At 41.4% G+C, this 22,174-nt stretch overlaps 1 long non-coding RNA gene across 1 annotated transcript in view; it reads left to right on the top strand.

Annotated features, from left to right (window-relative positions):
* LOC114016480 (uncharacterized) overlaps positions 1-22,174 on the top strand; it is a 63,068-nt gene continuing 40,894 nt past the window's right edge. Inside the window, exons 1-3 of the long non-coding RNA XR_008732918.1 lie at positions 1-5,373; positions 5,593-9,068; positions 15,452-15,831. This is a non-coding gene — a long non-coding RNA (uncharacterized LOC114016480). The remainder of the gene's footprint in view (positions 5,374-5,592; positions 9,069-15,451; positions 15,832-22,174) is intronic.

Genomic DNA, 22,174 nt, shown 5'->3' with positions numbered 1-22,174 from the left:
CTTTCTCTCTTTCTCTCTTTCTCTCTTTCTCTCTTTCTCTCTTTCTCTCTTTCTCTATCTCTTTCTCTCTCTCTTTTTCTCTTTCTTTAGTATAAAATATCACATTGATTTCCTCCCCGCCCCTCCTTGTGTCTTATGAAGGAAGAAATTTATGGCCTTTTTACGTCAGGAAGTCTAGCTTTTCCTGACATTTTATTGCTTTGAATATTTGAAACATTTCAATCCCAGACAATAAATATTACATGATTATTGTTTTCATATGGATAGGCTATTTCCCCCTGGTTTTCCTATCCAACTTTTTTACTAGCAAGTGACACCCAAAAATTTATGGATACTAAAAACATTACTGTTCAACCTTGCTAGGAAGGTCAGAGATGGTCCCTCAGTTTGCATGCAATATATAGGGAAAACGAAGTTAAAATAACCTCGTATGTTTTGAATCCTGTAGTGATACAAACTTACAGCAAAAAAGAAGGTATGATATTTTTTCTTTCAGAAAAGTGTTTGTATTACAGGTCAAGCCTTGTTTCCAATGAATTAAATGATAGCCCTTGAGGTGTAGGTGGGAAGTGCTGTGAACCCCAACTGAGCGTTTCCCAAATCAGCAACTGGTAGCTTGCAGGTGCAGAGTTTAAGAGTTTTACTTGAAGTTGGTGGGATGGGTTATACCCTTTCGTAACTCAAAGTGTAGGTTTTCTGCTCACCCAGGTCAGCATCTTGTTGCTCTCATGGTGAAAAGAATTCCATGTCAAGTGGGAATTGTGAAGTCCAATCTGAGGTTACACTTTTTAATGCTTTCTATTTGGGAGAAGGCAGCTGGCTCTTTGCTATATGTATGGATGATCAACTCTGCAGTATGAACCATGGTGACCAAGTCTGTCTTGCAGTCCCAGGTTTGATTTGATAACCAGTAGATAAAGCAATATCTGAATTTGATTTGAAAAATCAAAAAAAAATGAAATCTCTGGTCAAGTAGCTATGATTATAACAGGCACAGATTCCGCTCAGAAGCACTAGATTGTCTAATTTTTTTTATATTGACAGTTTCTTATGGATACCATGCAGGACCCCACTGCCCATGCTCCATTAACCGTTGTATTGTCAATGGCTTCATATTGATCTTGGTTGAAAAACTGGGTCCTAGATAACCAATAAATCTCCCTCTTCCTGTCATTTCCTTATTGAATGTTTCATCCAAACTCAGCAATGTCAATAAAACTCTGAAGAGAGTAATCCTAATGTGTTTCAGGAGGAGGCAAGCTGTCAAATTGTGGAGGCGGTAAATGTATGTTTAGGTCTTTGGGAGTTTATCTTCAGAGATGCATCAGATCACTCTCAGGCTGGATAAAGGTTTGGTACAGGGATAAGCAAAAAGACAAAACCTATCAAAGTTTTTAACTGCAGCAATGCCTGTGAGCTGGTGGTTCTTTCTCTCCTTGCCTTTCTCTCCCTTTGCAGACAAAGGGACCTAGAGTCTAAATCCACGGAGAAAGAAACACCATTAAGTACTTATTTAAAGTCTTATCGAAGTGTTGTGTCTTTACCCTCCCTCCTGTCTTATCCTCTTTTGGGAATGTTGAAAATAACATTCAGTTCTGTGCTGCCTTTGTCTGTCCTCCATGTGGTAAACATGGACCTTTCCCTCCTTGTTTCTTACAGACTTTCAGCCAGCTCAGCTTTTCCTGTTTACCTCCTTGTCAAAGGCATCATTGATGATCCAAGTCTAGAAATAAGGGGTTTGCTGCTTTTCCTAACTACCTGCTGCTTCGTTTTGTATCATACCGATTTTGCATCATATCAGATTTGGCACAGCTACTGAATTGTTTATTTATTTTTTAAGGAAAGCAGATGCTTTTTTCTCCCCTTACCAACAGATGCTGAAGGTGAAGGCACTGAAATGGCTTTCTGGAAACCTGGGCTCCCATCCAGACCTCCCAGTGCCTCAACTCATTATAGCTGTATCATGGGAATTAATTTGTGGACCTGGTCTTTTTAAAATAGTAATGATAGTAATGATAATGAGAAGCCTATAGGCCCCAAAATTCAGATGAAAAGATGTTGATATGGAAGCTGCAGTAGGTCTGCAACTGAAAAAGTGACCACTGCAGCTTTGCAAAACCTGTTTTCTTCTTCTTGCAGAGACGGACATGAGTGCAGCAGAGCAGCTGCTTCAAAAGCAGTGTTTGTTTCTTCTGATTTGGAAACCCCAAATATTTTAGTGCCTTGGGAAGACACTGAGTCCTGATAAAGGCAGTCACTGGCTCAGAGTTCCTTTTGTGGTTTGCACACAGTTCTTATACTCTATGCCATAGAAAGCAAAGAAATTAAAAGCGTGATTTCACGTAAACCCTCCATAGTTAATAAAACAGGCTCTGATTTAATCTCTCCCAATCTGTGATTTGGCACCAAACAGTAAAGGTAGCACATGTAAGGCAATATTTGAGTTCTTGACTGGTGATATTTGTAAATCTACAACAAGCCCCTCATGAAAGCACCAGCTTCATGGCTGAAATCAGAATTTCAGGTTTTCATTTAAGAAAGGAAGGTGCTGCTTTCAGAGCACCGCTGGGACCTGTGCATACCCACTTTACTGAGGTCTGGCTGATGCCACTGGCAGCTGGGAAGAATACCTCTATGAAGAAGAAAACAATCCATTTTCTCAGCAAAGTATCAGGAAACACCTACTTGTCCTCAAACCCTTACATTGCTAATTACGTGCTGTCTTGCCAACATCCCTGCATTTGCAAGGACCAGGGGCAGCATCTATCACCCACCTGATCTGAAGCTGGCTTGATAGTGGCATAATTAGAGCACACCCTTACAGGAGGGCTGTAACTAGGAATGTTTTCCTGAGGTCTACGTGATCAAGAAAGAAGAAAAAAAAAGAAAAGCCTATGGACATCTAGGAAGGAAAGAGAGTGGTGCTCTACAGCCATCAGTGAGCCTTGCTCGCTAGAGCTAATACCCTTACCCTTGGGTCCCTCGCCATTTTATTACTGCTCTGTAACAGGATGTGCAACTGCTCTGCATTAATACGTTATTACAGATTGGCTAGTGTAAACTCCAGGTGTTGAGAACATGATTTATTCTATTAGTATAAAAAGGTGTTTTCTATGGCCATATTAAAAATTATACTAACTGTTGGGCTTGCCACCGCACTGTGTGTGGCACATGCCAATTTAAACCTGTCATTTCCTCTAATGTAAGGATATGTCCACAGAAGATCATTAATTTGGGGTGGAGTTGGGGATCACGGTACAGCTGTGGCCTATTAACCCCCACCTGGCTCTTAATTCCTGCAATGCACCTTCCCCAAAGATGTCTGCTACTGCCATATAGTCACTGAAGTGGAGACCAAAGAAATTACATTTTTGTGTGTATTTTATATTTAAATCTATTTTACATTGCATTTTTAATTTGGAGTGAATTTTACTATTATGGGATGTATGAACCAAGTAACCCATAGAGCTTATTTGTAGTGAATTCACTATTTAGCAGACTGCGCAATTGTAAAGAGCTATACAAGAGCCCAGAATGTTTCCTTTATATTCCCCTGGGCTTATCCCAAAGCAGCACATATTCCTGCAAGCACCGCTGGGATGAGCAGGCATGGGCTTGTATTCCTCCTGATAGGGCTTCCCTCTCCCAGAGGGGTCCTGGTCATGGATTAGACTGGGCGGCTGGGGATTCAGTCTCTGTGGGTTATATGTTTTGTGTGTGTGTATGAAGGCAGTGGAGTGACTTCAGCCTGTCCCAGATGACTCCTAAACCCCCAGGATTACCCATGTAATACTCTTGCTGAGAACCCCCAAATCATCTCTGTGCTGCCTCCCCTCCACATCTTTCTTTGGGGGATTTTACCATTTCACTTTCCCACTCTTAAATGCTGTTAACTTTGCTGGGCTTTACACTCAACCCCAATAAGCCAAAGGCCTGGCTTACTTTCCCAATGCAGCCTGGCAAATGTCAAAATCAGTATGTTTGGGAAATCCGCATCAGCTCACCTGCCAAATGCTGGAAGCAGAGGGGCTGGGTGAGGAATATGGCATCAACCACAACAGGATGAGTTGCAATATCTGACTCCACGCTACTTGGTTTTCCAGTTCTTCATGCCTTGTGTCCATACAGCTTAGATCCAAGTCCTTGTCCTAAGGGATGATTTGAGATGACCTTGGGGAAAGCACAGAGAAAAGACTCGGGTCTCCACATGACCCAGCCTTGTGCACTTGGCTTAACTGCAACTTTTTTTGCCACCTGCCCTTTCAGTAGCATTGCACAATTATCTCCTAGAAAAGCCCCAGTCTTGCCTGCTGTAAAATCAGCTCATATTTTTTAAGGCATCTTGAGAGTGGATTAACTCTGTATGCTGCACTGAGCTACTAGCAGCCTATACCCAAGTGATGCTGATGCACAAAGCCTGGCCAGAGGCACATCAAGCTTCAGGACATCATTCAAATGCACACAGAAAGCCTGCAGCGGAGTTGCCTATCTTAAGCAGGATCCCTTATACCTGTTTTTCCTGGCAAAAGTTTATCCAGCCTGTGTTTAAAGACCCCCAAGGATGGAGATTTCACAGTCTTGAATCTACTGATGTTCTTGATCCTCATAAATTTTTTCCTATCTGGTTTGAATTTTTCTTCGCAGCATTTGTAAAGACATTTCTTAATCTACCAGTGAGGATAGATTGTACCAGTGCACTTTGCAGCAGCCTTTTCTGTACTCAAAGGCGGTTATATCCCACCAAGACTCTCTCTTTTGGCTCGTAAATGTAACTCGATCAATCTGTCCTCCCAGGTTGTGTTTTCTGGATTTCCAGCACTGCTTTCTGTTTTCACAATGAGCCATTGATAACTGCTCTCTGGGTGCATATATCTACAGCCTTGCCCCAACTCTCTAGCAGTTTTATCTAGACCCATGTTTCCTTCACCTGATTAAGAGAGTGAATATGAGTCTCTGTCAGAAAAGCGCAAGTGCCAATGATGAATCTATTGCTTTTTCCTTCACCGTAAGGCTTGTTGCCTGTCACAGAGATCCCACAACAAGAGTTCAAACGGCCACCAAAAGTCACACTTTACCTGGCCAAGAGCAGACAAAGGACTAGTTAAAAGTGGGGATTATTCAACCTGTTGGTGAACGGGGCGACAGAAGGACTGAGGTGCCAGGTGAGGGGCACCCTGACCTGCAGCCAAACAGGCATCACAAGCAAGAGGTGGAATGTGTCTCTCCAGCATCCCATGCTCTCACTGTGCACTGTCTTCACAGCAATACCAGTGGCCCCGTGACAGGTCGGTAAATGCTGACAGGCAGCAGTTGCGACGTCTGCTCCCCTAATTTATGGAGTGAATGACCTGTTGTCACCACGCTGATAATCAGGTATTTTCCCCCAGCTTCACTCAGCAGGTGAACTGAAATGAATATCCTTTACAGTGAAGTTAAATTAATTTCTAGTGATTATCTAATGGCTCTTTTAGTTTTGTCTGTGTTTTAAAGGTTTGGGTGTGTTGTTACTACATGCATGGAGGGAGCCAGAGTGTTCTCATCCATGTGATCCTCCTACTGATCTGGATAAAAAAGCATCAATTTTATTTCCAGGTTTTAATTTCCTGCATCCTCCTCTTCACAAGGCCATGAAATGTAAGGAGCATCATCCCTTGGAGCCTGCATGGGAATGGGACTTATAACTTCCGGACATCATTTCTAGCTATTTCTCCAACTCCATCAGCATTCCCATCACCTCTGCATGCCTCAGTGACCCCATCTGACAAAACACTAACATCTTCCTCGGTTCATCCCTAGCTCGCAAGGCAGTTTTCAAAAGAGGAAGAAATCATCATCCTGATTTTATAGATGGAGAAACTGAGGCCCAGCAAAGGGAAGCAACTTCTGTTAGCTTCCTGCAAGGCATCATGCCCTCGGCCGCACGGCTCTGTGCTCAGGGCTTGTCTGCCGGACCAGACAAGTGCTGGAGTGGAAATAAATATTCCTCCTGATGACTGTGGTCTCTGTGGTCAGGGCTGAGGGTCAAAATGTTCACACAAGGCCTGCACACAGAAACCACAGAATCCCCCACAGCTCTGCTGCACTTTATTAAAAGTCACTGCTTCTGTGAAAAATGGGGTTTATAGGAGTTAGGTGCCTTAATTATAAAGTCATGTGTGTTTGAATGACTTCTTCCCTGCTAACTGTTTGTGACAGCCTACAAATGCGAAAAGTATTACCAAGCCTATTTTTAATGTGGCTATGGAGAGGCTGTAGTTGTGGAAAACCCAATCCTAGAGGATCCTAATGAGAAAGACCAGTGATTCTTTGAATATGATTAGCATTGTCTGAGTTTAGCAATGAATGCCGGTGCTACCCAAAAAACAGGAGACACAGGAGTCTTGCGATAGCAGTCATGTGGTAAATACGCAATAGGAGCAAGTGGTGTGCAAGGCTAAATTTTTCCCTGGGGAGTGGCCGAGCGGTTAGTATGTGGATTTCAGAAGGGTGCTGGCCCTTGTCAGCAGTGTGCAGGTTTCGCATGTGTTTTCTGCAGGGCTCTAACCTCTTGAGAATGTATTGCATTCCTGTTCTTTACCAGACAAACTGACATCTGAAAAGGTGTGCGAACAGCATGGGGTCCAGTGCTTTGTAGAACTGAGTCCTTGATACTGCTTTTCTATGGGTTATGGCGGGCTTGAGGCCTGAAGCATCATCTTTATCACCAATTCTTGGCTGTAGGTTCTGCAGGGGAGGAGGAAAAATATGCAAGGTCCCTCCATCAGCCTTATTGCCTGCATCCAGTAACAAGGGATTTAGCCCTTTTTCTGACACTGGGTTAGACACTGGGGAAGGAGAGCAGGCCAAAAGCGACATTAATGTTAGAGCAGTAAGTGTCAAACTCGGTTTGAAAGAAAATGAAAATGGTGAAAAGGAAATATTCCGAACAGGAGGAAAGAGAGAGAGAATGCTGTTCTTTTTCAGTTAAAAGATAAAGGTGCAGAAGATGGATTAAAAGATGACGTAGCTGTGGATAAAAGTTTTATCATGAGTTAGTTTTAAGATTGGTGGACACCGTTATGGGCATTTCCTCTGATCAAACCTATAACTCTAGTTTTACCTCCAACCCTGTGATTCTTCCTCAGTCTGTGGCTTCTCATGGGATTATAGAGACCATGATCTTGGCATAAGGTCTTCAAAGAGTAGTACTTCATCCCTGGATAAATTCTTTTAGTGCTTAAGTAACAGTACAAAATTTACACCTTCTTTTCAGTCAACTATGTTTATCCTTATTTCTCCACCATTGAATTATGTCAATTTTTAGTGATAAATGAGTTAGCTCCCCCTACCCCAGGATCAGAAATATCCTACACATATAGTCCGTAATGAAGTTGCTTCTTAACCATTTCTTAAATAAATAAAAGACTATATTTCTGTAGGCCAAGGCAGATTTTCTGAAGTTAATTGTCAGAAATCTATGAACTTTTCCAGCTTCATCAGCACTTAAAAAAAAATGTAGTCAGCAAAGCTGGATGTAGCATTCCAAAAGCACTCCCACTCATACCATGGGCAATGGTAAAATCCCTGTGGTACTTAAAGCTTTTATAGTCAAGGAAGGGTTGGTTTGCATACAGCTTGGCCATCACTTGACCTTAAGGGTCTTCTTGGCTTTGTGGATAGTGGTAAGCAATGGTGGGGGTCAACCTTGGAGGCCACCAGATGAGTATAGCCACACCAATGCCATTAACTTCTCCATCAGCCAAACAGCATGGACATACCTAAATTTCCTCTTAGAAGTGGGCTCTAGACCAGACCAGTTCTCATATTGTTATTTGTGATGTATACCACACCTGTGTTTCTGTGTATGTAGTGCATCCCTAGGTGTATATAGTTACATTTATGAAGACAGTATACCTGTGTGCCGAGGTACAAGATGGAAGGTAGGTATGCATGTAAGTACATGCACTTAGGTATGAATGTATATATCTGCAACATACGTGCACACATCAGCATGTTCTTTTTTAATAAGCGTTAATAAAATATTAATAACTGTCAAACAAGTTAGATTAACTGTATTTTCAAAAAAATAGCAGATCGTAACTCCTAGCTGGCTTGACAAGAAGCAAATCTAGTATATTAAATATTTAAAGTCCCTATGGTGTCCTGGTTACTCCCTTTAAAAAAAAAAATGACCAAGCCCTAAACCAAAATACTGGCTATCCAAGGCTGCATGTAATCTTGCTCCTAGATGCTTCTGTGACTAAAAACTCCTGTGGTGCAAGCAGCCAGCAAAGAGACTATGTGGCAATATGTCTGCTTGTCTTCTGCAGCTCAGGTGAGTAATGCTGAGGTCCAGAGCTGGCCTTCTGCAGAGGATGAGTTTTCCCTTATTCTTTGCTTAACGAGAGCTGAAATCTGGGGTAGGATCATTATGCCAAAGGACTGGAGTAATGTCTAGAAGAGAGATGCCTTCAGATCTTTATTCCCCTATCTTCTGATTCATCCAGACACTAGATGCAATTCCTTTGCCCCGAAGTGGATTAGCAGTGGGAGAGATATGAAGACTGTGAACCAAAGAAAGGCAACATCCTGCTTCCCCCTTTTTTTTAGCCACTTAGGAAAAACAGGTAGATTTGGGCACCCAGTATATTTCTTGTATGACCCTGCGATGGAACCTTTTTTACTGCTTACAGATCTGTGTGTTTGCGCTGCAGTGAGGAATAGCAATGCATTCATAGAGGTCTAAAGAAAGACACTTTAAGTGCAACATTTCTTCATCCCTTTATCTTTTTAGCTGTAAGAAACTTTATAAAAGCTTCAGAATAAAAGCATATGTTATTTAAAATTCTGTAAAGATAAAGATTGAATATGATGTTCATGAGATCTTTCACACCATAACAGAAAAAATAAGTGCTTTTGTTTTCAAGCCTTTCTCATTTCTTTAGTTGGATACCATGAATGTGCAACTGAAAAGAATTCTTTCTCTTTGAAATGCAGGCTGAGACTAAAGCACATCTTATCCCTTGAAAAAGCTGTCAGTACCAAGCTGTCGAGGCACTACCTGCAATCAGACAGAGCAAAACTAAAAGGTTAGAACTTCATTTTACATATTAAAGCTTCAGTTAACTTCCAATGGGACCCTCTGTCTTTCCTCTACATTTTTGCTTTGCCTTCATATGTCTTTCACGATGCCTATGGCAAATTTGTCAGAACATCTACCAGCCTGCAATAAGCTCCAGGGGCTCCACAGCTAAAATTGCAAAGGAGCTTTTAATTTCTCTGCCAAGTCCGCATGTGTAGGCATGGTATACATAGACTTATCCAGTGATGTTTATTTAAAAAAAAAAAAAAAGTTAAAAAAATTAAAAATATTGAAACTTCTCAGAAAAATCAAAATTGAAGTTAAAAATAATGATGAATAACGGTATGGTAGTGGTAACAGACTGCAAATGTACATTGGGGATATAAAATGCTCACACTGCAGCTATAAATCTAGGGAGAGCAAGTGGCCTACCTAATGAGCGCAAATTGTGCCTAATCTATTCCTCTCGCACTGCTTGTAGGGTTTGAACTCGCAATCCACAGTGCTAAAAGGGATTGTTGCTACTATTTAAGCTAAAAGAGTAGTTTTGACGCTAGATCTTCCCTAGTTTGTGGGCAAGCCACAGAGGCACGTCTGTACCTTCCTAGATACTCTTTAAACAGTGACAATTCCAAATATCCCCGTCACTGGCAAGACAAGCCCTGCCGTGGCCCAGGCCCTGGTCTTTTGCTTGTCCTATGCTGGAGCAGAAAGCAGGTGCTATTTAAACCTTGTTGGCTTTTTGTTGCCGCCTATACATTTTGCTTGACAAAACCACGGAAATATTTTCTCATTGGCATATTGAAACATACTTATTTTGTGATTAAACCAAGCCCGTAGTCATGAGGCTCTGACATGTTAAGGCCTAGTATTGAAGTCTAGGTTCGTTTGTACTGGTTTCTTTCATGACAAATGCTGAACCCAGATTTTCGCTGTAATCACACTTGTCTGAATAAGGCGTCTGTCATGAGTTTGTCTGACATCTTTGTCATCGCAAAATCTGCAGTCCATCTGGAGACCTGAGGGCTCAGGGAGATGAGTACATAAGGGAAGTAATAGGGAAATTTGCAGAAGGAGATGGGAGATCATGATTTTTCTGATACGTTACTTCCCTGGTCATGTCTCTTTGCAGATTTTATTTTATTATTTTTTTAAAAAAAACTAATAGAAACTCCTTTCCAGTCTAAACTGTGGATGAAAGAGAAAAAAACCTGCACTGTGAAGGTGAAGCACTGGCCATAATAGGTCTTGGCTGACTTAGAAACAGCCTGTGATTATAAGGTTGTGTTTACCACTGAGGGAATCAAATTCAGGCTGGTTGTGGCTCTTCACTGGAGGTGTTACTCTCTAAAGTGACTCTTAAATTTGAGAAAATTACCTGGAAATCTTAAATCTGTCCCTTCCACCCTGCTGCAGGCTACTAAGCTGCAGCAAGGAGACACAGCTGCGTTTCTCACAGTATTCCCTATATTCAGACACAGCACAGAAGAAACTTACGGCTCAGAAAAAAAAATGTAAAAAAAAATAGTTTGGCTAAATAATTAACAGTGCATTGCAGAGAATGTGTCTGGCTGCAGAAACCAGCAAGGGTTTGGGAGCTGGATGGTTATTTATACTTCCTCACCAATATGCCTGCCACAGTCTGCATCTCTTATGTGTATAAAAATTAAGCACCTTCAGTGTGTCCCTAGTATGTCTTTTGACCAACTGAGTTGATAATAACGTGCTGAGGTTTTTTTGTTGGAGGGGGACAACTGGTGAACCTGTGTTGATTCGCAGTGCCACGTTTTTTAGGAGAGATAAACACAGGAGAGGAGCTCGCAGTCTTACCCAGGCAAGTCCAGTGATGGGTGGAATAGGAACAGGAGACCAAGTGACTGGCTTCAGGCAGGCAGGGTATAGGTACCAGGTTGAGATGGGCATGGAGTCACATTTCCTGGGTTGTTGCATTCTGTGCTGTTGTGTCTTCAATGATGTAATACTTCCCCCAGCTTTTTCCCAAATTGTTTTCGTAAGCTCTGGGAGATGTGCACTGTGCTAAGAAATTGCCTAATACTATGATCCCATGAGGGTTTGGAGCTTTAATGTTTTTAATCAGTTCTAGCTGGATTAATTTCCTGGGATTCCTGTCATACAGGATCGGCTATTACTGATTTATTCCTCATTACAGCTATGACAGCTTCACATTCTTACCTACCTAACAAAATACCAGAGGAGTTTATTTTATTAGCTTTAGCTAATGGTTGTATACTGATCTCGAGTAAGATGATATTGCTGCAAAAGTAGAGGGGTTTGTGCTGAGCCAAGTCCGTGTGCACCTGTGTTTTTCCAAGAAATCTTGGAAAGTTCGGTTTTCCCATGTTGCTCAGGTTTGGTCACATCATGAGCTTTCTAACTTTTGGCTGCTCCTGGTTTCCTACTCCAGCCAAAATGAGGCTATAGGTAAACTTATAACGTGGATTTCATCCCACCCAGCATTCACGCTTCAGGTCCTTGTCGCAGGCTCCCCTTCCAGCCAGTGGAGGGAAATAGACGCTTTCAGGGAGTGATCAATCTGACCTATTTTGTCTACTCATCGTATTAGATGAATTGCACCCTAAAGACACCTGTTTCTTTGAACAGAGTACAAAAGGAGAGTAAACAAGTAAAAAAGTTGTTGACATTGCAGCTGTTTGCACTTGATCAGATGAATGCTGCCCTTCAAGACATAATTAAACTTATGTATGGTGGGATGCATCTGACAGAAGACTAATATCTGTTGTAGCCTGGATGTCTACAATCTCTTCATAGTCAGAGCAAATAGACTTCTTTTTAGGGTGGATTCTATCCAACATAATGGCAAATACCTGAAATAACTTTCTGAACTGCTATTGACTACAGAAGGGAGCCCAGAATGACTAAAATTTAATTCTGCAGTTGGTATATACACCTATAAAGTCATTTGAGACAAAATCCATCCCAAGGAAAGATACCTGACTGTTTTTAATAGTGCAGAGCATCCCACAACTCCTTCTGACACCAGTGGGCATTGAGCATGTTGGATAAATATGTTGCTCATTTGCATGGGTAAGGATTGATTCAGGAATCTACCTGGGCACCCACACTAGAGAATATGGGCTTTGAGTCATGATTTTTTCTTCCTTCTTTGCCTAATATGCTTTTGGTGCTAATGCTAAAATAAAAAATAAAAATAATCTGAGAAAATAAAAATCCTCATCCTCCTACTCATAAGATTTATTTCACAGAGCCAATACTCATGACAGAGGTTGTGAAGACAGTGTGTTACGAAATGGAAGTATATTACATCTGCAGGCTTTTTATAATTTACAGAATTTTTCATCCAGGGTCATTACCATCATAGTCATAAGAAGAATACAATGAAGAGTGGGGGAATAGTAAACCTCCGGCATAAACCAAAGGTTGTCACCAGACTGATTTCTCCTTTCTAGGCATCCAGGAGAGACGGGGGTGATTCTACCCTGTAATATGGGATAGATTATCCCAAATTGCAACTGCATCCAACTGTGTGTATGGGGCAAAACTGCTGTACCTTTCTCCCTAGCAAACTATGCCAGCCATTCTTTGTGCCAAGGTAGCAGACCTGCTGTTTCCAGTTACCTTGCAATGAACCCATTGTGATCTGGTTTGGTGGAGCTGTAGCAGTCCCAGACATTTGGGTCTACTGTGATGAAAAAATTGTAATTTTTTTTTAACAGATGTTGGGCAAGATTTGAGTGCACCTGGGCCAGTTTACAGTTACAGACGAACACTGCAAATGGTGTGATTTCAATCTGAAACCAGGCAAAACACAGTGGCTTTGGCTGGCTTTGCTCCGAGTTAGGAGTTTGGAGGAAACCAAAGCTCAAAAGGGGATAAGCCCACGCAAACCAAAGCAAAAACAATGATTTACATGAGTGCCCACAAACTGAAACTGCACAGTTGGGTGAGTTACTCCATGCCTCACCTCCCAGCAGCCTGGTGTTGAGAGTCCCATGGTGGCTGGTGGTGCTGCAGAGGCACTTGGCTCCTTTCCTGATGGTACCTGGGGGTTTTCCCCATTTTGATGTTTTGTTGACTAAGATAAAAGAATACAACCATTTTCTTCTGAGATGAAGTAGGTTTTTGAGATTCATTTCTCTCTAACCATGTCTCTGCTTCACTTCATGTTGCTTCTCTGATCTTTGTAGCACCTGAGAGCTTGATTCTGGTCCCACAGAGCCACTTAGCCATAAGCTGCTCTTGCGCTCTCTCAGCATTGCTGGTGCCAACACAAGACAAAGGCATTTGTGTCTAAACTTTCACAGAAGCCTTTTCTAGAGAGCTCAGAAACAAAACTGCTGCAAACTGATGCTAATTTAAGAAGTCCTTATATTCCACAAAATAACAAATCCAAACTCTTCTAACAATGATGAGGCTCACTCAGCGTAGTGCTACTCCTAGTATTTCTGGGTTTGTCCACAGATCTTTTCATGCATAAATTTGAAAATCTTTTTCATTATTCATGTTTACTGTGAACTTTGATTTTATTTGCAGGATCTCTGTGGCAAATGTTAGCTAAGATATGTATATGTTGGATAATCAGATTCATTAAAAGCAATGTTTAATTGTTTCCAGCTGCAGCAAATTAAGTGAAGATACAATATGGAAAGAAGAAATTTCTTATGTATGCTACATAAAAATCAGGATAGAATTATGATGACTACAGCTAATGGAATAATTCACCACAAATAATTTATTCAAATGTAGCCTTTTTTCCTGCTGAGGGAATAACTCTGTGCTAAGTGCAGTTTCCTACACAGTGCTGGCTTGGACAAATATCATTATGAACTTTTTTGCCTTCTGGCTTATTCATGAATAACAAAATTTGAGATGTGTTGGTCAAGCCAGTCACATGGTGCTATTCCTGCTCACTCCACTGAAATATTGCTGCAACTGCTTCCAGTACAAATATCCAGGTGCACACATCTTAAGATTCTGTTCCTCTTGATGCTCTTCTGTTCAACCTTGAAGTGTTCTGTCCTGGCCCATTTAGGCCTGTGAAGTTCAATCATGGGGATATCCAGATGGAAGCTGAACCCAGCTGATGAACAAGTACATTATAACAAATATTCACTATATAAAAAAAAATAATAATAATCCAAACCCAACTAACTTACATGTATGTGGAAGCTGCCATACCCCATGCTTGTCATTGACCCAAAATATGCAATGTCAGCGCAAGCCCTGACATCCAAATTTTCCTCCTTACTTTAAAAAGTGAGGTGAATTCCATTCTTAATTCGTTTGGTTGTGATGGACATAACCTTACGTTTCTTGCTGAGCATAATCTTACATTGTACATACATACCAGATGGACTATAATACCAATCTTCTTTGCGAGGGAGGATTAACAGTACTGCAGCTACTTAACTGTGAAATTTCAAGTCTGATATCATCAATCATCAGTGTATTACAATGCATACTGCAGACGGGGCTGGTTGCCTATTATTGAGGTTGTCTGACACTTTCCATTACAAGACTCTGTTTTCAGTTGCTTCAAGCTTTGCCAAGCTTAAACCGTTTGGATTTAAATTCTTCATGCTGAGTGTCTGCCTCGGGCTGAATAATTTTAGAAAATGTCAGCCAAAATCAGAAAAATGCATAAAAATTCTGACAACCTTGATGTGAGCTGCTCTTTAGCCCCCGGTACTTCGCAGGAAGGGCTTGACATCTGGCAAACAGACTGACCTTTGTGGCAAGTATGAAAATACATCGGAATTCTGTATGAAAACTCACCGAATCCCAAACTTGCTGAAGTCTCCAGCCTTTTGCCAAGTTGCAAGGTGCAAGGCCAAGGCGAGAATTTGATTGCTCCCACAACACATGTGCTTTTTGCCTGGGCTGTTGTTGCTGTCACGGGATCCAAGAATGTCATTCATCATCATCACTGAAAACAAAAAGAGTTCTAACTTCTTCAGTCATTTTCAGACCTGTATGTACCTCATATTGGCTTGACTTCGTCAGTCATTGTTCTGTTTTCATCCATGTGACTGAAGAGAAACTTTTTTATTATTCGCACTATTAATCATTTGAGATGACCTATGTCTCAGTTCCAGTTCTCACTTTTGTCCTGCATTACTTGATTACTAATCTACAGGCACTGGCACTCCTCTGTGCCTTGTGAGCAGTCTAATAACTCCTAATAGTCAAGACAGATGATCTTATTCAGTCCTGACAATGAAACTCGGTACAGCAGAATCCACTAATGGGACCTCTGTATTAGTTAGAATAGCACTTCCTAAAATGCTTAAAGTACCATTTATATGAATTGTCCTGAAGGCATTTGAAGTAAATACGGGAATGAAGAGCAAGACATCATAATGGTAAACCATTTATTTGGCTTTCTTACAGCTGGCATTTTGTCTGGAGAGAAGGATGCCATCCCTTTATCATGTGCAAAATTGTGGCATTCCAGAAATACACCTTGATTTTCCAGATCGTGCAACAGACTTTCACGTGAAGTTCAATATTTAATTCAGCCCTTTCATGTAAATCTCTGAGCTGGGCAATTTGCAAGTGAAGGAAGTAAAAGAATCCTAGCAATCTGTTATGAAAAGGCTGATGATTACAGCTGAGATTCCTCCTGTATGAGAAAACCATCCTTTGGCCAACAGCACGGCTGCATCTTGAAACATCAAGCACAGTCTTTATGTAAATCTCAGCGTTCTTCTGCTTGTTCTGCTGCAAAAGCCATTTTCACTGGGACACAGAAGGAAATCCAGTAAGACAAGGTAATAGAGATTGAAGGCTGCTAATGGAAAGATTAGGTCTCTGGGCTGTCAGACTTGCCTCTCCTAAGCACACGTTTATGCTTTGAGTTAAATAATACAGCATGCTTATATATGTGAATATATATATATACTGCATATGTATCTGAATGTATGAATGGTAAGATGCTGTTCTGTGTAAGAAAGGTGCAGCAGGGACTGGTTTCACATTTTTATATATTATATTACATTTCATTACTTTTATATTACAATGTAAAAAGTTTCTCCCTTTCCCCAGAAAACATGATCTTAACATTCATGTACTCATGTACAACAAGCCTGTGCATACACAGGATCGTGGAGAACAAGTTGTTTTTGATGTTACTAGAATATTCTTACCCTGCAGATGGTTTCTGTGACTCCTAGCTCTGAATAAAATGTGTCCTTCTCATTGAAATGAATGCTTCAATGCTGAACGTGAGTCCCGTTGAGGGAATCGGTGAGTCAGGGTTCTCAGTACTCCGGGTGTCCTTGTCCTTTTGTTCCATAAACGTATTTATATATGTTCCTGTCGCTGAACTTTAAAAAAGAAAAGAAACCCAATCCATTACCTATTCTACTTTACCAAGTCTTATTTTTCTGCACTTTGCAAACCCTGCTATTACTTGCAGCAACCCATACTTGCTGCAACACAACTGCACTTGGAGACCGGGTCTCTCCATCTGTCTCTCTTTGTAGAATAAGAGTTTATTTACTGGCTTATGCCTGATAACACTGGAACAGAAATAGCTTTGTGTATTTATTTTCTACAAGCGTCTTTGTAGAGCTCTTCAGAGGTGTCTTGTAGTCCTTGAACATGATGGCAGGGGAGGGGAAGGAGTGGATCTTGCTTCAACTTCTTCCCCATTGTCTTCCCACTTTTTTTTCCGACCTTGAGGGGAAGAGAGGACACTAAATGGAGAACTCTTGCCTCCCACTATGAGGCTTTGACCTGATATGTTCTGTATCTGGTGGGTATTTGTGAAAGCAATGTGCATCAGCAGAGTTTTCAAGACCGCAGTCCTGAGAGGAAATGGCTGAGTTTAGATATCCTGATTTTATTGTACGTTCTTGGCTGAGATGATAAATACTGACATAAGAAGCCAGTAATTGAAGCATTGGGCTAAAATAGTTGTGTCCTCTGATCTAATCCTTCCCAGGCCAATTCACCTTACCCTTTCTTTCCACAATTTTCTCTGTGTAATCCTTTCAGATGAGATTTTACAAACCAAACTATTATGCACAATTTGGGTTAAGAGAAGTTTTTAGATACATCATAGAAGAGCAGAAGGTGTTTAGTGCAAATGACAAAGTTTGGCTAGGCCAGGGCTGATTGGTTTTGAATTGAACTTTTCTTATGTCCTTAGGGAGGAAAGTGTTACTTGCACTTTTCTTCTCCCCGTAGTAGGACGTGGGCTAGGAGAAGATGAATCACATGAGACCTGAGCATATTCACTGTAGCCAGGTCATGAAAATCAGGCTAAACTGTTTCAGCTCTTATAGAGGGTTTATATTTGTTTCTATATGTGTGCATTTTTGTAAATAAAAAAAATAAATAAAAAAAAAAGGAGCGAGAACTCTAAAATCCATATCTGTCTGTGTCTCGGGACAAAAATGGCTGAATTTACAATGAAAAATTGGTAAATCTAAGCATGGCTTAAAACCAGATGTTGTGTACTTTTACTAAAAATGTTTGTCTCAGTAGGCTGCTTAGTTGCTTTCAGGATGTGGTCCTCTGTCTCACCCGCAGCCTGTACTGCCTTACCTAGTTCAAAGCTGCATCAAATTATAAGAAATGCGTTGCTGCAAAAATCTTATTTGATCCCCAATGCTATTTTGGTTTTAAGCAGATTTATGGGGTTTGATTCTGTTTGTTGCTGCGTTCAGCTGTTAATGTGTATTCTCAGATGAACAGGGAGGCTTGGATGCAAGAGAGAAATTCCCCCCATGCTTTCTGCACAATGGAACTAATTGAAAACCTGCTTGCAAAATATGCAGGGAACATCTAACTCAGTATCTGTCCTTTGTACTTAGGGATCCCAGTGGTGTTGGCTGCCAGCTGGGGGCAAAAATTGTCTGTTTTGCTGCTATCAGTAGTCTTCTGCTAGCAGTGCGATGCACTTCTCATTCCACCCCTGCCCATCCTGTCTCCCTTGCAGAAGACCTTAAAATAAGAGCTCCGTCAGAATTATGATAGGAACTGGTAGGTAAAGGGGCAATTTTCCATGACATTTGCATTAACTGTAACCGAATTAACCACAGTCAACACTGCAACAGTGTCAAAGACCATTGGCTAAAAGCCTAATCAGAAAACATTTTACAGCTGAGTAATAAAGCAGAGTAAATACTGCTTTGATAACTACTGTCATTACTTGTGATATTACACTGAGCAGTATTTTGACTTCAGAGGGTTGCTGGCTGGATGAGTCATGTTGGGATTTGATGTGAGCATGATAATCCCATCGGGGATCTATCAGTTGGGGCAGAGCAATGCCCTGGAGTTCCAAAAGACATCCAAGTTGGCCTGCTCAAGGCCCAGCAGTGTTTTTATGAAGGGAGATGAAGCTGGGGAGGTTGGAAGAATCCCATTTGCCTTCATATTTGACAAGACAAATAACTGGGATTGTGCTTGGAAGTGGCGAAAGAAAGCTCTGCAGGGATTGTGGGCTCATTCTAGCTGAAAACGAATTTTTTTTTAGAAAAGTGAGGGATGCAATCAAAGTCAGAGGTTGGGTTTGTTCCACTAAAATTGGGTTGCAGTCCCTGCTCGCTTGAGGAACTTTATTGATGTGAGTAGTCCCATTGAGAGTATGAGTATTTATGTAGCTGAGAGAAGCTAATGAAATGAACTCAAGTGAAAAAAGGATTGTTCACATGCCCAAGAATTGTATGACGAGGGCCCTAATCCAACCATTGTGGTTTCGGGATTTGCAAAATTACTTATTTTTGCTGTTGCATCTATGTCAATTTTGCTAACTCCTTGCACATTCCAGGCCCTCTCCTGAAATCTACCTTGTTTGCTCTGAATTTCTCCTTCCAGAACAGTCATAGCAACATACTGACCTAATTTTTCAGGTTGTGCAGCTGTGTACTCACTATTTTAAGAGATAAATGAGTAACAGTCTCTCCATTCTCTGGTGTAAATTGACCAAAGCCTCTTCATGTCAATGTAGCAACATGAAGCTGTGAAAACTGAAAGCCTGAGGCTAAACATTAGCTGCAAAAAGAAATGGTATCCATTGCATAGTACTTCTAAAAATATTGTCAACGTACAGCATTTTCAGGTAGAAATGGTGATCTAGTTAGAGAAAGAACTATGGCTCTGATGAAAGGACCTTGTTGATAATGTTCGCTGGAGTGTCGCAATACAGATCTTACGATGGCCAAGGTCATCACACTGCTCAAGCTGATTTTTCTCAGAAGGGATGTTTTCTGCCTTTTCAGCTGTTCATTTTTTATCAAGGTTATATTTTTTAAGGTGTCTGTACTCTTGCTGGCTGCTGGACAGCTGTATCACAAGGATTTCCCTCTGGTATAAAACACAGAGCTCTTCTGTATCAATGTGGAATGCAGTAGCAAATCACTGTACAGTGGCCCATAAGGATACCAGCTACCCTTATAAACTTTTTATAACTTAGGAAAATAAACATGTGGTTTCAGGGCTCTGCATAGTCAGTACTAGCTGACTTGGAGCTTGCTTTACAAAACTAAGAAAGAAAATATTGGTAGAGCTAATAAATTTCTGAGGGAATCAGCGAATAGTATTCTGAAAGCTCTGAAACATGTGATGGTTTATGGATAACTTTGTATTTTATCTCCTGGAGCATCATCCAAGTTGAGCACTAAAGTACAGTGTTCTCCATAACAACTGCTGTGATCTGGGAGCTCCTACGGGACACCAGCCTCACTGCAAGTTATCTATGGAAAGATCTGCTAATCCAGGGGATCCGATGTGCTCTCAGCAAGGCCAGCAGATAAGATTCTCTCGCTTAGGGAGAAAATACCTGGTCATAGCAACAGCAAGAAAGCAACCAGCTCTATGCAGATATCTGGTAACTCCTTTTATTTTAAATTACTTTTTTTTTCTTTAAAAAAAATATGTTAATTTAAAATTAGTAGCTGTTGGGGATGATCAGAACTGAAAGGTGGAGATTGTAATAATGGGTGTTTGCCACCTCTTTCCAGCATCCTGTAATCGTCGTTATTTTGCAGCCCCTCTCTCTAGATGCCCTGTAAGCCAATTCTCCCTTACAGGAAAAGTGTGCTTATGAGGGATCTTTGACACATGGCACGCAGAAAACAGGAATATGGGAAAAACTCACACCCAGATTGCTTGCCACCAACTGCACAAATTCTAAGAGTGAAAGAAGTAGAGAAAAATTCAAGTGGTTTCCAGATAAATGAAAATGTGGGAGGCTCTAACTCCCTATCATTTCCATAGCCTATGAAGTGCCATTACTAACACAGGCACTTCCAGTGCTGTGTGCTAAGCGGCAGTTTCAGAACCTGAAGTTGCATCTGACAAATCTGTTCTGAGCTGCAGCCTTTGCGCATGAAAGGACGAGCCATGCTGCGTGACGTTTGGGAGCCTTTCCTGGTGACTTCTTCACTTCTTCCATCAGGCAAATGTTGCAGTGTGTCCTGCTGTGACCTCCCCTGTGTCTTGGTGAGAAAACTTCTTGCAGATGGTGATATTTTGGTTTGGAGTCCAAGAGTGCTCACTCTGTGTGTGTTGACTGCTGGCTCTTGGTGGAGTGTCCCTGAGCTCCTTCCATACAACGCGTGTTAGGGCTGGACCCCAAGTCAAATGCATGTGGGGATCAGTCAGCTGAAGGATATTGTGGATGCAGGTTGTTTATTCTGCTTTCTGGATCCTCAGTCTGGGGTTTCCAATCCTAAATTTGCGATCCTATATCCAAACCTTCCTTTTTCTCAGGAACTACCCTTCAGTTTGTGACCCAGTCTTTTCAGACAAAGCACAGTGACATGTCTTGGACAAATTCTGAAACAATAACTGTGCCTCTTCTTGGCCCACCTGAAAGCCTGAGCTAACCAAAGGCATGAGCCTATCTCTTGAACACTCAAACACAGCCATGTCATACAGTCTACACTCAACTGTGCTGTGGCTCAGCTGTCAGATCTTTTAGGCCCCAGAGACAAGAATGGCAAGGAACCGCGGAGAAAAAAAAAAAAATTACAGATGGGAAACTGAGGCACAGAAGTAAGTGACTCACATACAGGCAGACTGTGGCAGAGCCAGGAATAAATCATAGAAGTCTGATTCCCAGTTTAGTGCCTTAACCAAAAAATGACCCCTTCCTCACATCAGAGCATCCTTTATCACCCCAAGCTGAGGGCAGCAAGCAGTGGGGATGCAAGAGCTGGAGGTCACAGTAGTAAGAACATATGTTTGTTCCGTTTAGGTACTTCACTTCCTGATAAGTCCATTAAAGATACCAGTGTTTTCACCTGAAGGTGAAAGGTTCTGCATTCTCACTGTCAGTCCCTTGGGTCTCTGTATATTTCTTTCGAAAAGCCAAAGCAGGAGAGTTACAAGAAAAATAACATTCATTAAAAAAGTAATAATAAGAGAGCTACAGTACAACAAGGAGGTGAAATTAAGTTTGGATTTGTAGCCTGCAAATGGCTGTGTGAATGCTGAAACATTAACTCTGTTGTTTAGCTCAGATAAAATTGTTTTGGTGCCAGTAGAAAATACCTTTCTTCGGGAAGGTCTTCTGGGCTCTAATTTGGAAATTCCAAAAGACTCAAATGTATCCAGTTGTGCACTTGTAAAGAGGTGAGAGACCTGCCAATAAGTGATTTACAGTATGTTTTCCCATGTTTTACATTTTGGTAATTTCATGTTGCAACTCAATACTTAATAATGTAAAATCCAGCTCCTCCAACTAAGCCAGGAATGAACTCATGGAGGAGTGTCCCATAGGGAAGGGCATATACTACATTACGTGTCTGTGTGCCAGCACCGGAGATGCAAAAACAGCTCCGTGGAGGTTTGCCCTGTAAGGTCAGCCTCCAGAATTGAAAGGGTTGGCTGAATTCAACTTTTGCTACTGACTGCCTGCAGTTCCCAAGACATAGACATCACCACAGAGTCTGCCGAGGTCGGGCTGCTGAACCCTGGGCTCAGATGTGCCATTAGATGAAACTTCCCGTGAACTAAAATTCAAGAGAAACATGAAGGAAATTTGGAGGAAAGCTCCATTTGGAAAAGCTGCTTTGAGTGCAGTGCCTGCGTGAGCATGATCTGCAGAGCACAGATCTACATCTGAACCATGAGACGGGGTATGAATTGGCACCTTGAAGT

This window comes from Falco cherrug, chromosome 6 (genome assembly GCF_023634085.1).
Source record: "Falco cherrug isolate bFalChe1 chromosome 6, bFalChe1.pri, whole genome shotgun sequence".
Classification (NCBI taxonomy): domain Eukaryota; kingdom Metazoa; phylum Chordata; class Aves; order Falconiformes; family Falconidae; genus Falco; species Falco cherrug.
This window is presented reverse-complemented; position numbering and strand designations above follow the sequence as displayed.